An 11,732-nucleotide genomic window follows, 5' to 3' on the forward strand; every position below is an offset into this window, starting at 1 on the left:
ATGTAGTGACCAAACTATTAGCATCCGTTATATTAGCTAACATGCTATGCTAAGCTATATGATGGTCATATAACAGGGCTGCAGACGAACAGTCTAAAACTGTGAAAGTAAAAAAAAAAAAAAAGCTTAAGGTGGATTAATGTCTGAAAACTATGATCAATCATCACCAAATTTTGTGTGAACATATCTAATCATGTCAACTCTCACCTCTCCTAAAATCAAAATGAAAACCCTAATATTATGGATGTTGTCCTGTTAAGCTTTATCAGGTGCACATTAGAGAAAAAGCTTAATGTAGTTTCATGTCAGAAAACAGCAGCGGATCAACAGATTGGAGATGGACATGTTCTTATTCTATTCTATTTTTAAAGGTTACTTATCATTACCATTTATTAGATGGATTTTTCATTTTTCATATTTTAGAGACACGCGCACACACACACACACACACACAGAGACAAACAGACAGACAATTTATTAAATAAATTTGTTAATGATTGATCGCAGTTTTTGGACATTAAGGGCCGGATCTACGAAGATCATAATTTGCGTTTAGTAATTTGCTTGCACAATTTTGTGTGTGGGGCTGGACCGGTTTGTGGGTGATTTACAAAGATTGCGCAAATAACAACAGGTGCAAAGTCTTGCAGACCGCCCTATTTAAATGAGGGTTTTGTGTATGCTACTGGAGACAATACGCTGTAGAAACTGCTGTGGGATACACCAGCACTAATGGTAACAGTGCACTGAATGATCCAGACGCATGGAAATGTAACGTTGGAGGAGAAGGTATTGCATGACTCATTCATTCACTCATTTTTCATTTTAAAGGTGTGTGTGTGTGTGTGTGTGTGTGTGTGTGTGGGGGGGGGGGGGGGGGGGTGGATTGAATATACTGTATTTACATTCTCTCCTCCCAGCACACGCACAATTGCGTGTCAACGCCCCATATTACATATTCATTCAATCTGTTCTGTCATTTATGCACTCTTCCCACTGTCACATACTCACAGGCAGCTATGGGCTTACCTGAAAAATTATTTGAAAAAATATTCACTCTGTTTGTGTCTGTTTTTCATTATAGGTACTGTGAGAAAATGCGGCTCCACCAGATCCGCCACCAGTGGAGTCAGCAGCTGTAAGATGGTTTGGATGGAGCGGGCATCAGGAGAGGGAGAGAGGCGTCAACGCTGAGCCAGGCATTAAGTTTTTGTTTTCGGGCTTTTCCAGTCAGTTTGACAGTCAGTTCAGCTTTTGTCGCAATTTACTGTGTTCTATCAGTTGTTTAAATTTTTTCATACATGTGTTTGTTAATATGGCCTAGCATTAAATAAAACTTTCATTTATATGCATTGGTTCTTGATTGAAGATCTAGTTGTACAGACAAACACGACTCAGACTAAAAGGTAAGCCATGTTAAACAGATACATAGACTACATCCTTGATTCAGCTTCAAACATTCATTTACGTGCAGATATTTTTGGTCTTAATTTTTCCACAGTCAGGTGTTAGCCCCTGCAAATTCATGACCTGTCTTGACTGATCTGATCTTGGTATTTTACATATAACCTAAACAACGACTACAGCATTAGGCCAGTTAATGATGATAGTTATAGTAATAATAACAACAACAAAAGCAATAATAATGCCATACATAATTCAGAGAGCAAGGAGATGCTGGTGCAAGCAATGTTTCTGTGCTGCCGATTTATAGAATGATTTATTCATGCGGACTGACAGGGTGTAATACAGAGTGCTTTTATTGTGAAGGCAGGAAGTGTGTTTTGTGTGTAAAAACGCAGATTGTTCATGCTGGTGTTGAAGACAGTGCTGTGAAGAAATAAAGTGCCTCCAAAGTTAAAACTGTCATCCTTTGTACACATCATGCCGTCAGGGCTCATCTTCCACACGCTCGGTTACGCTGGGACGGATCTAGAACAGAATCGCACCCCGACACGGCCTGAAACCGTTTGGCGGATCTGGCCCGGTGTCCAAACGCACATCAGGACAAAACAGGTACTGCTCCGCAAAACAGATCTTCTACAGGGCTAGCGGGTCTGGCACCGATCTGGCACACAACGGAGCTGGGCCAGAACTGGGCAGGTTCTGTACAAGATCTGTTTCGCGAAGCAGTACCAGTTTTGGCCCGATGTGCGTTTGGACACTGGGCCAGATCCGCCAAACGGCTTCGGGCCGTGTCGGGGTGCGATTCTGTTCCAGATCCAGCCCAATATCTCTTTTTGCTATTTGGGATGGAGCTGGGCCAGAGTCGGGCCGCTTCTGTACAAGATCCGTTTCGCGGAGCCGTACCAATTTTGGCCCGATGTGCGTTTGGACACAGGGCCAGATCCGCCAAACGGTTTCGGGCCGACTCGGGCCGACTTGTTCTGTTCCAGATCCGGCCCAGTGTCTCTTTGCTATCTGGGTTCACACACATGTGAAAACGCACACACACACGTGAAAACCCATACACACATGTGAAATGCATTCACATACACATGTGAAAACACACACACACGTAAAAATGCACACATACACATTTGAAATGCATTCACACACACATGTGAAATACTTTCTCAAACATATATTTTTCACTTGGAAGGCATTTCACTTGAACAGGAAGGCAGAGAAACCAGACCCCACAGTTTTATATTGTTTACTGGTATATTTCCTGTTTTATTCAGCTATCAGAAGATTTAACAGTTGCAGGCCCAGCTCGTATTGATGTCAGCAAACAATATATCTGAAGTAGCGACATTGCTCCATAATTTGTTAGCTTCTGCGCAGACACTGACAGCTCTGGCAAATAGGTCTACAGACGGCCAGCAACCGAATACTGCGACACAGTCGGTCGGACCCACAGACAACCACCTAACAAGGCTTTTTCCCTCACGTCAAGCTGGCAACGGCTCTGGGGCTCCCCAGGGATCTTCTTCTACCTTAATCTGCAGATATGCCTGGATGTTGCTAGGCAGTTGTCTACGGGTCTGACCGACTGTCGTAGAAGTCGGTTGCTGGACTTCAGTGTCCAATCGCGGAATATTCAAAACATTGTAAAATGGTGCAGTGATGTGTCCCATGTTGCAACAACAGAAACAAGAAAAGCACTCGGAGAGCGCAGACCTCTGCCTAGGCAGATCAGTGGGCCCCCGTGCCCCCCTCCCACCCCTGATCACCATCGTCATCATAACCATTTCTCCCTTGTGCCAGTATCAATATTTCCTGAAAATTTCATGAAAATTCGTCCATAACTTTTGAGTTATCTTGTTAACAAACAAACAAACATGTACGCTCGCATGCAAACACACAAAGCAAAGCGGTCACAATACCTCCTGGCAGAGGTAATGATATACATAAAACACTCTAAATTTCACTTTCCTCCGACGAAAAGAAGAGAAGATGGCTGAAGTTGAATCCCAAATGATGAATACAGCTAAGTATAGGCTAGCATCAGTAGCTAACGTTAGCTACTAGTACTAGCGCTAAATGTTAGCTTATATAACGTTACCTGTCTATATGTAACTTTAAAGCAAAATTATGTGTGTGTCAGTTATGTTGTCAACTAACCACATGGTACTTATTCCAATATAACTAATTAAATGCTAACATTTCCTGGGTACAGTAGCTTTACTGCCAATGCCAACACCCTTAAGTCCGCTAGCTACTTGCTCTTGTTGTGCCGAATTCTACTCTCTGCCGAAAAGAGCTCTCACTTCAACCTTGTAGCTCCTCTTTTTCATTGACCCCTGAGCTTTCCCCGTCAGACTTCCACCTGGCATTAAACTAACTCTCATAATTGAGTTAGTTATAAGAGCTAGTTTAAATGATTAGCATTGATGAGATCGAGTAGCTTGCAAAGTTAAGGGTGTTAGCAATAAAGCTACATTAGCATTTAATTAGCTATATGGAATAAGTACCATATGGTCAGTTGACAACGTAACTGACAAAACACACACACACACAATTTTGCTTTAAAGTTACATATAGACAGGTAATGTTATATAAGCTAATGTTTAGCGCTAGCACTAGTAGCTAACGTTAGCTACTGACGCTAGCTTACACTAAGCTGTATTGTTCATTATTTGAGATCCAACTTACTTTATCAACTTCAGTCATCTACTCCTCTTTTCGTCAGAGGAAAGCAGCATTTCATATGTGTGTGTGTGCATTTTCACATATGTGTGTGAATGCATTTCATATGTGTATGTATACTGTTATTAAAGGTTTTGGCCTTTATATGCCATTTATATTAGTTCACAGAAACTGAATCCATTTGCCCCCTGCCCGGCCCTCAAATTTTAGAACCCATCGAGGCCCGTGAGTCAAAAAGTTTGGCCACTCCTGCTTTAAGTCCATCTGTGCAAACTGAAGGCCATATGATTAAAACCATGACGAAGATAGGTTCTGTTTCCATTAACTTTTTGAAGCCCTCTTGTATTTGTATAGAATGGCAAAAGGATCTGGTCTACTCTGATAATTTACACCATACTCTATCTATCTATCTATCTATCTATCTATCTATCTATCTATCTATCTATCTATCTATCTATCTATCTATCTAAATAAGTGAACTCAGAACTGCTAAACAACTCAAATAGTGAATATTTATTTTGGCTTTCAGCAGCATCTCGTCATGACAGCATGTTGCAGCAAGGCCAGAAAAACAGGTGAGTATCACACGTTTATATTATAACAAGATATTTTTTGTTATAAGATGTTGTAAGATAGTTTAATGTTATTACAAAATCAACATTATGAATTATGTTGTAACCTAAAAGGCTCTGTTACAAAATTTTGTTAATATAAATGTTTCATGAAAAAATTTCTGGTTATGTGTCTAATACCTTATATCTGGTAAAAACATGATAAATATGCCATAATGTAAAAATACCCTGTAAAATCTTCTTGTTATAATGTGAATATAATGTGATTTCCAAAAAAGTTTAAAATTATTCAGTGATAATAGTACATTATTATTATTATTACAATAGTACTTTGTTTCAGTATTAATGATATAAAAAACAATACTTGAGAAAAGACTACAGAAAATACAAATGGTTAACCTTTTTCTGGCTTTTTATCCAAACTACTCCTCATCATCATTTTAAAAATGGTGTGTAAATAATATAAATGTATCTATCAAAACTGCTATATACTATACTATACTATACCATACTATATACTGCCATACTGCCATTCTATACTCTACTATACTATTCTATACTATACTGCCATTCTACCGAATAAAAATAATCTCCTTCTCCTCTCATAAGAAAAAGAAAGAGACTTCAAAAATATTTGAGTTAAAAGTTAAAATTAAATCATCACTACTCTGTCTCCACAGAAGAGTACACACTGAACAATATAGGGAAAACCAAACTGGAACTTAATGAAGTAATAGATAAGAAAACACAATTCTTAGTGCAAAGGCTTCGCTTGGAGAACTTTGGACATAGTAACAAATCTGGGAAATTTTTGGCTAATCAATTAAAAACAAATAAAGAGAAAACAACTATTAACTCCGTTAAAGATCCAGCAGGAAATACCAGCCATGACCCCAACAAAATAAATAGCACTTTCAGGGATTTCTATGAATCATTATACACACCACAAATAGATCCATCAGATGATAATATTGATCAGTTTCTTAACAACATCAATCTACCAACATTACCAACCACCAACATTACCTCACCTCTCTCTGTTGGTGAACTCCAAGAAGCTTTTTATCATATGCCCAATAATAAAGGTTTTCCAGCTGAATTCTACAAAGAATTCTGAACTACACTGGCACCCACTTTCCACAAAATGATATCAGAAATAAAGGAGAAAAACAAATACCTGCAAATATGAACTTAGCTAACATTACTCTGCTATTAAAACCAGGAAAAAAAAAAAAAAACACACTTCCTTCCAGCTACCACCCAATTTCATTAATCATTGTAGATCTCAAAATAAACAGCATAGCTCTGGCCAGAATTGCATGCCACTGCGGGGGTGGGCGGGTACATGCCCTGGTGTCGGTCTGGTGCCTGGGAGTCCTGGGGTGGGGGGAGTGTGCATGTGGTTGTGTGGGTGTTTGTGTACATGTATGTGTCTGTGTAGGTGTATGTGTGTGTGTGCATAACAGTATGAATGTGTGACTGTGTGTGTGCGCGTGACAGCGTGTGGGTGTTGGTGTGTGTGTGGGAGGGGCTGATGGAGTGGGTGGATGTATGTGGGTTTGGTGGCTAAGGGAGGGCTGTGGTGTGGCTGTGTGCACATTAGGGGGGTGGCGGTGTGGGGACTCTGTGCCGCGGCTGTTGTGGCCGAGGTGGTTGCGGCTCGGGATGTTTGGGGGTACCTGTGCACGATTCAACCACGAGGCAATTCAACCATGTTTTATTTTGGGGAGGGCAGGTGGAGTGATGTACGCAGTGTGCTTCCTGTTGACATGCCCCCCTTTGCGAGGGCTGTCTCTTCTGCATTTCCTGCGGGTGCTGGTTGGGGATGGCCGACTTGTCTGCGGGGGGTCTCCATGGCGGGGAGGGCAATGTCGGCACTCCCATCTTAAGTGTACTGGTGCCTCTGCTGGAGAGGATGCATTGTGAATTTTCTTTCATTTGGGGGGGGGGGGTTGTTTCAGTGGGTGTGTGGGTGCTCTTTGGGTGTTTGGGGTGTGTCTTGGAGGGGCCATTGTGGTGGCAGTGGCCGGGGTGACTGTAGGTCGCAAGGGGCTGTAGTGTGGAGTTCTCATATTGTCACATCTCTAGTAGCAGGTGTGTGTGTAGGTGCACGGGGGTGGCAGTGTATGTACATATGTGGGTGTGTTTATGTATGTAGGTGTGTGCATGTAAGTGTACATTTGGATGTGGAGGTGGGTGTGGAGGGCTTTTGATGGGTATGTGGGCAGAGGTGGAGGTGTTTATGTATGTAGGTGTGTGCAGGTAAGTGTGGGGGTGGGTGGTGTGTGTGTCTGGGTGTCAGTGTGTATGCATGTGCTTATGTGAATGTGTCTAGGTGTGTGGGGAACTGGAGGGGTGTAAGGTTTAAGGGTGGGAGTTGGAAGGGACAAGGGTGGGAGTGAGGGGGGCGGTGGGGGCGCTCGGCTGGGGCATCGGGGTGTGCACTGGCCCACGGTGGGTAGCTGTCTGGTCTGCGTGGTCTCCCGGTCAGGTGGCTCTCGGGCCCATGGGGCTCGGGGGCCGGTGCCTTGCTTGCCCCTGGGTGGCCAGCAGGGGTTCAGCAACTAGCGGCCCTGGACCCTGTGCTTGGCTGCTGCGGGGCCTCTGGCTGGGGCCTTCCTCAGCCATCTTTGAGGCGGGCGCACTGTCGCCTCTTGGGGGGGCAGGCTAGATCCCCCTCTCTGTGGTGTTTGCTGGTTGGCCGGACCTTGGGATCCTCTTTGTTGGCCCCTGGTCCTTGGAGGGGTTGCGGCTGCAATTGCATGGCTGTGTTCATCACTGAGTGCACTTCAGTCTCTTTGCCTTATTCTCTTTGCTTTACTCTAATGCAGTCACTCTGTCATAAGAGATTAATGTGAAGAACTGATGTGTGGATTTGTTGCTGGTATTATTTGGGCTGTCGTTTGTGATATTCTGTTTCTTTTCTTTTCTTGTCCTGCTCATTTAATAGGTCTTACATATTTTATTATACTTTAATAATTTTTTTTTTTCTTTGCCTTTCTGCCCAGTTTACTCAGTTCATGTTCTAGTTATTGTTACCATTATAATTATCACCATGGTTGCTATTGTTAGTATTGTTTATATTTTCTTGTGAGGGTCTTCACCACCTTCTTCCTTTTTCTCCCCCCTTCACTCTTTCCTTCTCTCTCCCCCTTTCTTCTCCTCCCCCCTTTTCCATCATGTCAGGTCCGGCATCAAAATGTGGTCCAACAAAACTCAAAATAAAGACAGTAGAATATCAAGGGGAGCCTCATATACTTTATGAAGTTTCCCTTGGCAAAGCAAATTTGTTCAGCACCAAAAGGCAGCCAGATTTCCATTCTGCTGTTACGATGCTGGACAAGACAAGTGTAAAAAATAAAAATAATAAATAATAATAATAATAATAATAATAATAATAATAATAATAATAATAATGATAATAATAATGATAATGATATTGATAATAATAATAATGTATTAATTTTAATTATGTTATTGTTGTTTTCCCACATCCTGCATTACTATTATATTCTTAAACCTTTGCTGTACAAAAGTATTTAGTTGTTGACAAGTGTTTAACATATACCAAGGGCCGGATCTATCAAAGGTTTGGGTGTATTAAAACATTTGCAAACTCATTGCACACACAAAAAAATGTACAAACTGATTTATGAACAGTGCACAATAAGGGTTGTGTCTTTCAAAGGTGCAAAATAGCGCGTCTGCATCCAGTTAGTACGTTTGTCACAATGAATATGCAATTTGGGGCGTTTACCTACAGTTGTGCATGTGGTGGGAGGAGAAAATGTAAATATATTAATTTAGCACATGCAAAGTGATTTATCAAACCTGAAAGCAATTTTGCTCATATAAACTGTGTCTATATTTAACACATCTCAAAAGGAGGCGCAAACGGTTTGGATGCATAATTGCGCACACATGGCTGCGGTTAGGAGACATCGAAATGATGAAACAAGATGTAGAGAACGTAATTTTCACCCTTGTGTGAACATTTTTGGAGTGACGGAAGAAAAAAATTATTGACGCATGCCCCCCCCCCCCCCCCACACACACACACACACACACCTTTAAAATGAAAAATAAATGAATGAATTAAGCAATCTTGGTAAATCACCCACAAACCGTGGTCACACCCCACACACAAAATTCTAGATTGCGCAAGTAAACTACTACACGCAAATTGGAATCTTAGTAGATCCAGCCCCAAGTGTTTTTTGTTTTCTGTAAATGTTAAAGTGAGGTGGATGACAACAGACAGCTAAACTTCTTTACTTGAAATTATTTATTTCATTGTATATATTGGATTAAATCCTGCATCTCATCTGTTGGAGTTGGACCACAAAGAAACAATGTAGGCAGACATGTACATACATAGATATCACATACATATAGATACTGGTAGAAAATATGTAAAAATACTGACATTTATTTTGATTGGGTTGAGCTGTAAGAACACAGCTACTTATAAACCAATATAGACAGACACTTCTGACTTACTTTAACTTCATGGATAAGAGTTTTTTTCTGTGCTTGCTTTTGCTGGTCTAAGTGCACTGAGGCAACATGCAACAGTTCACACATGGATCAACAGTGTCATCCATCCGTAAAAGACATCAGAGGTGCCAATTGTCAAGGGCAAGGAAACTGAATAATAGGGAATACTATTTCACTATATTCATTGTATAAATCACCAAACATGTTTCTACATGAAAATTCTTCAAAAGGAACATACAGTGGAGATTCTGGAGTTTTTATAGAGGCAAAAAACAGGTCATGCTGCAAACAACCACCTCTCACACATGTAACTGAACCGCTTTCCAACAAGTATGCCTGCTCCGAGAAATATAAATCAGATTTTCTCTTACCTCTGATCATCCCTCTTCTCACTTGTCCTTCACTCTGCGTGACTAAGAGCTCAGTAAATATTATTTCCTTCCAGTAGTGTGTTGGTTATAGAGGCTGTCAAACCTGTATGCTGTATTATGGGAAACATTCCACAAAGAAGAGACTACTTCCTGAAATATAATAAGGGACACCTAATGGCATGGCACTGGCTCAACAAGTTTAATCATTTCTTCAGGTTCATTGTCTGATTTTATCAGCTTTGTATGTAAGAGTTCATATAGGAAAAAGATTGTAGACAGATGAGTGGTTTTTACACATTTTTTGTTCCATAAACACAGGGTGACACTCTACGGAAATGAAAGAGTAAGCAACAGAGGCAGTTACACTAACACAGTTTAAATGTAAGATGATAAGACCAAGCACCAAGGAGATGTAAAGACTGACAGGACCATTATACGACGGCTGATAAAATCTGGTTAAACCAAGGGTCAGGTGACACTGCCTTTATTCTAATGCTTTTAAAGATCTTTACAACGATTTGGTTATAAAAGGAACTGTCATAAACATACACAATATTAATATATTAATATTAAACAAAGCCCTCCTATAAAGCATATCAGTCTCAAATCACATGTTTATGTTTTTAAACTACTGAAACAATATTGTGATTATTATTAAAACTTTTAATACAATATAGCACAAATAGAAGCATAGATTAGTGAATAAGACATAATACAAGGAATGAGTTAAGGTTCATATTTAACTTGCTTTGTCATCCCTGATGTAATGATGTATACAGAGAACTGTAGGAAAGTGGACTAAGGGGAACTGGTAGCGCCTCCAAAATGAAGCCAAAGCAGTATTTTAAAGCTAATATAGCTGACAGCCAGGTAGGTTTTTTTGCTTGTTTTTTGTCACAATGAAAAATATGTACCTGATACAATGCATATAGGACTTGTACCATTGTAGATAATTATTATCTACAATGGTCAGCTTTTAAAAAACAATACTGAAACAAAGAAACTACATGAAAGCACATTAAAATCAACAAAGACTAAACAACAAGAATAATGTGTATGTTGACAGGTCTAGAAACAGTCAAATAATACTCCAAGTTAGAAAACTAAATTAAGTGAATCAAGAGCTTAATGACAGATTAGAATTCCTCCGTTTATCAAGTCTCAGGTTAAATAAGGCTTTTTTTTTTCTTTTCTTTTTTTCACATTTATTTGAATAAAACTGTTTACCACTTTGCCAACTCCGTAAAATACTTGATTTGATAGACACAGTTTTAGCACAAACTAACATGTACCGGACTATCATGTGCTCTCAAAACACCAGCTACTGTTAGCATAAAACTCAATTTGGCTTTTATACTTAAGACAACTGTCATTACTATTATCCAACATACGGCCGGATCTACTAAAGATTTGTGTGTATAGAAAGGCATGCAAACTCATTACACACAGAAAAATGTACAAATTGGTTTACGAACAGTGCGCACTAAGGGTTGTATCTTTCAAAGGTGCAAAATAGCGCGTCTGCATCCAGTTAGTACGTTTGCCACAATGAATATGCAATATGGGGCGTTTACACACAATCGTGCGTATGCTGGGAAGAGAAAATATAAATATATTAATTTACCACACGCAAAGTGATTTATCAAACCTAAAAACAATTTTGCTAATAGAAACTACATTTATATTTAACACGTCTCAAGGGGAGGTGCAAACGGTGTGTATGCATAATTGCGCACACATGGCTGCAGTTACTGTCGCAAGAAGGAGACATTCAAATGATGAAACATGATGCCGAGAACACATTTTTCACCCTTGTGTGAACATTTTTGGAATGACAGAAGAAGAAAAAATTATTGAGAAAAATTATTGAGACATCTGCCCCCCCCACACACACACACACACACTCATCTGCCCCCCCCCCCCCACACACACACACACACTGAATAGTGATTACTACAAACGCTACTTTTCTACCTGATCTGATGATTGTGATTAAAAACACCCACCAACATTAGGCTACAGTGTGACAAATTTATATGCCCCCCCCCCCCCCCCCCACACACACACACACACACACACACACACTAAAATGAATCTGGCGCCACTGCTCTTGCATCTGGATCATTCCAGCACACTGGTGTCATTATTACTGGTGTATCCCAGGTTGCTAGACATTTCGCACCCAACCGTCTCATGCTCC

General features: G+C 40.4%; 1 protein-coding gene across 7 annotated transcripts in view; it reads right to left on the reverse strand.

Annotated features, from left to right (window-relative positions):
* The window catches only part of LOC115415612 (uncharacterized threonine-rich GPI-anchored glycoprotein PJ4664.02-like), a 59,864-nt gene extending 50,238 nt beyond the window's left edge, over positions 1 to 9,626 (reverse strand). For all 7 annotated transcript variants that reach the window (XM_030129249.1, XM_030129248.1, XM_030129243.1 and 4 more), the window contains exon 1: positions 9,533 to 9,626. The gene's annotated coding sequence lies outside the window, so the exon portion shown is untranslated. The remainder of the gene's footprint in view (positions 1 to 9,532) is intronic.
* Positions 9,627 to 11,732: the final 2,106 nt, after the last annotated feature.

Source organism: Sphaeramia orbicularis, chromosome 24 (genome assembly GCF_902148855.1).
Source record: "Sphaeramia orbicularis chromosome 24, fSphaOr1.1, whole genome shotgun sequence".
In the NCBI taxonomy this organism is placed as follows: Eukaryota; Metazoa; Chordata; class Actinopteri; order Kurtiformes; family Apogonidae; genus Sphaeramia; species Sphaeramia orbicularis.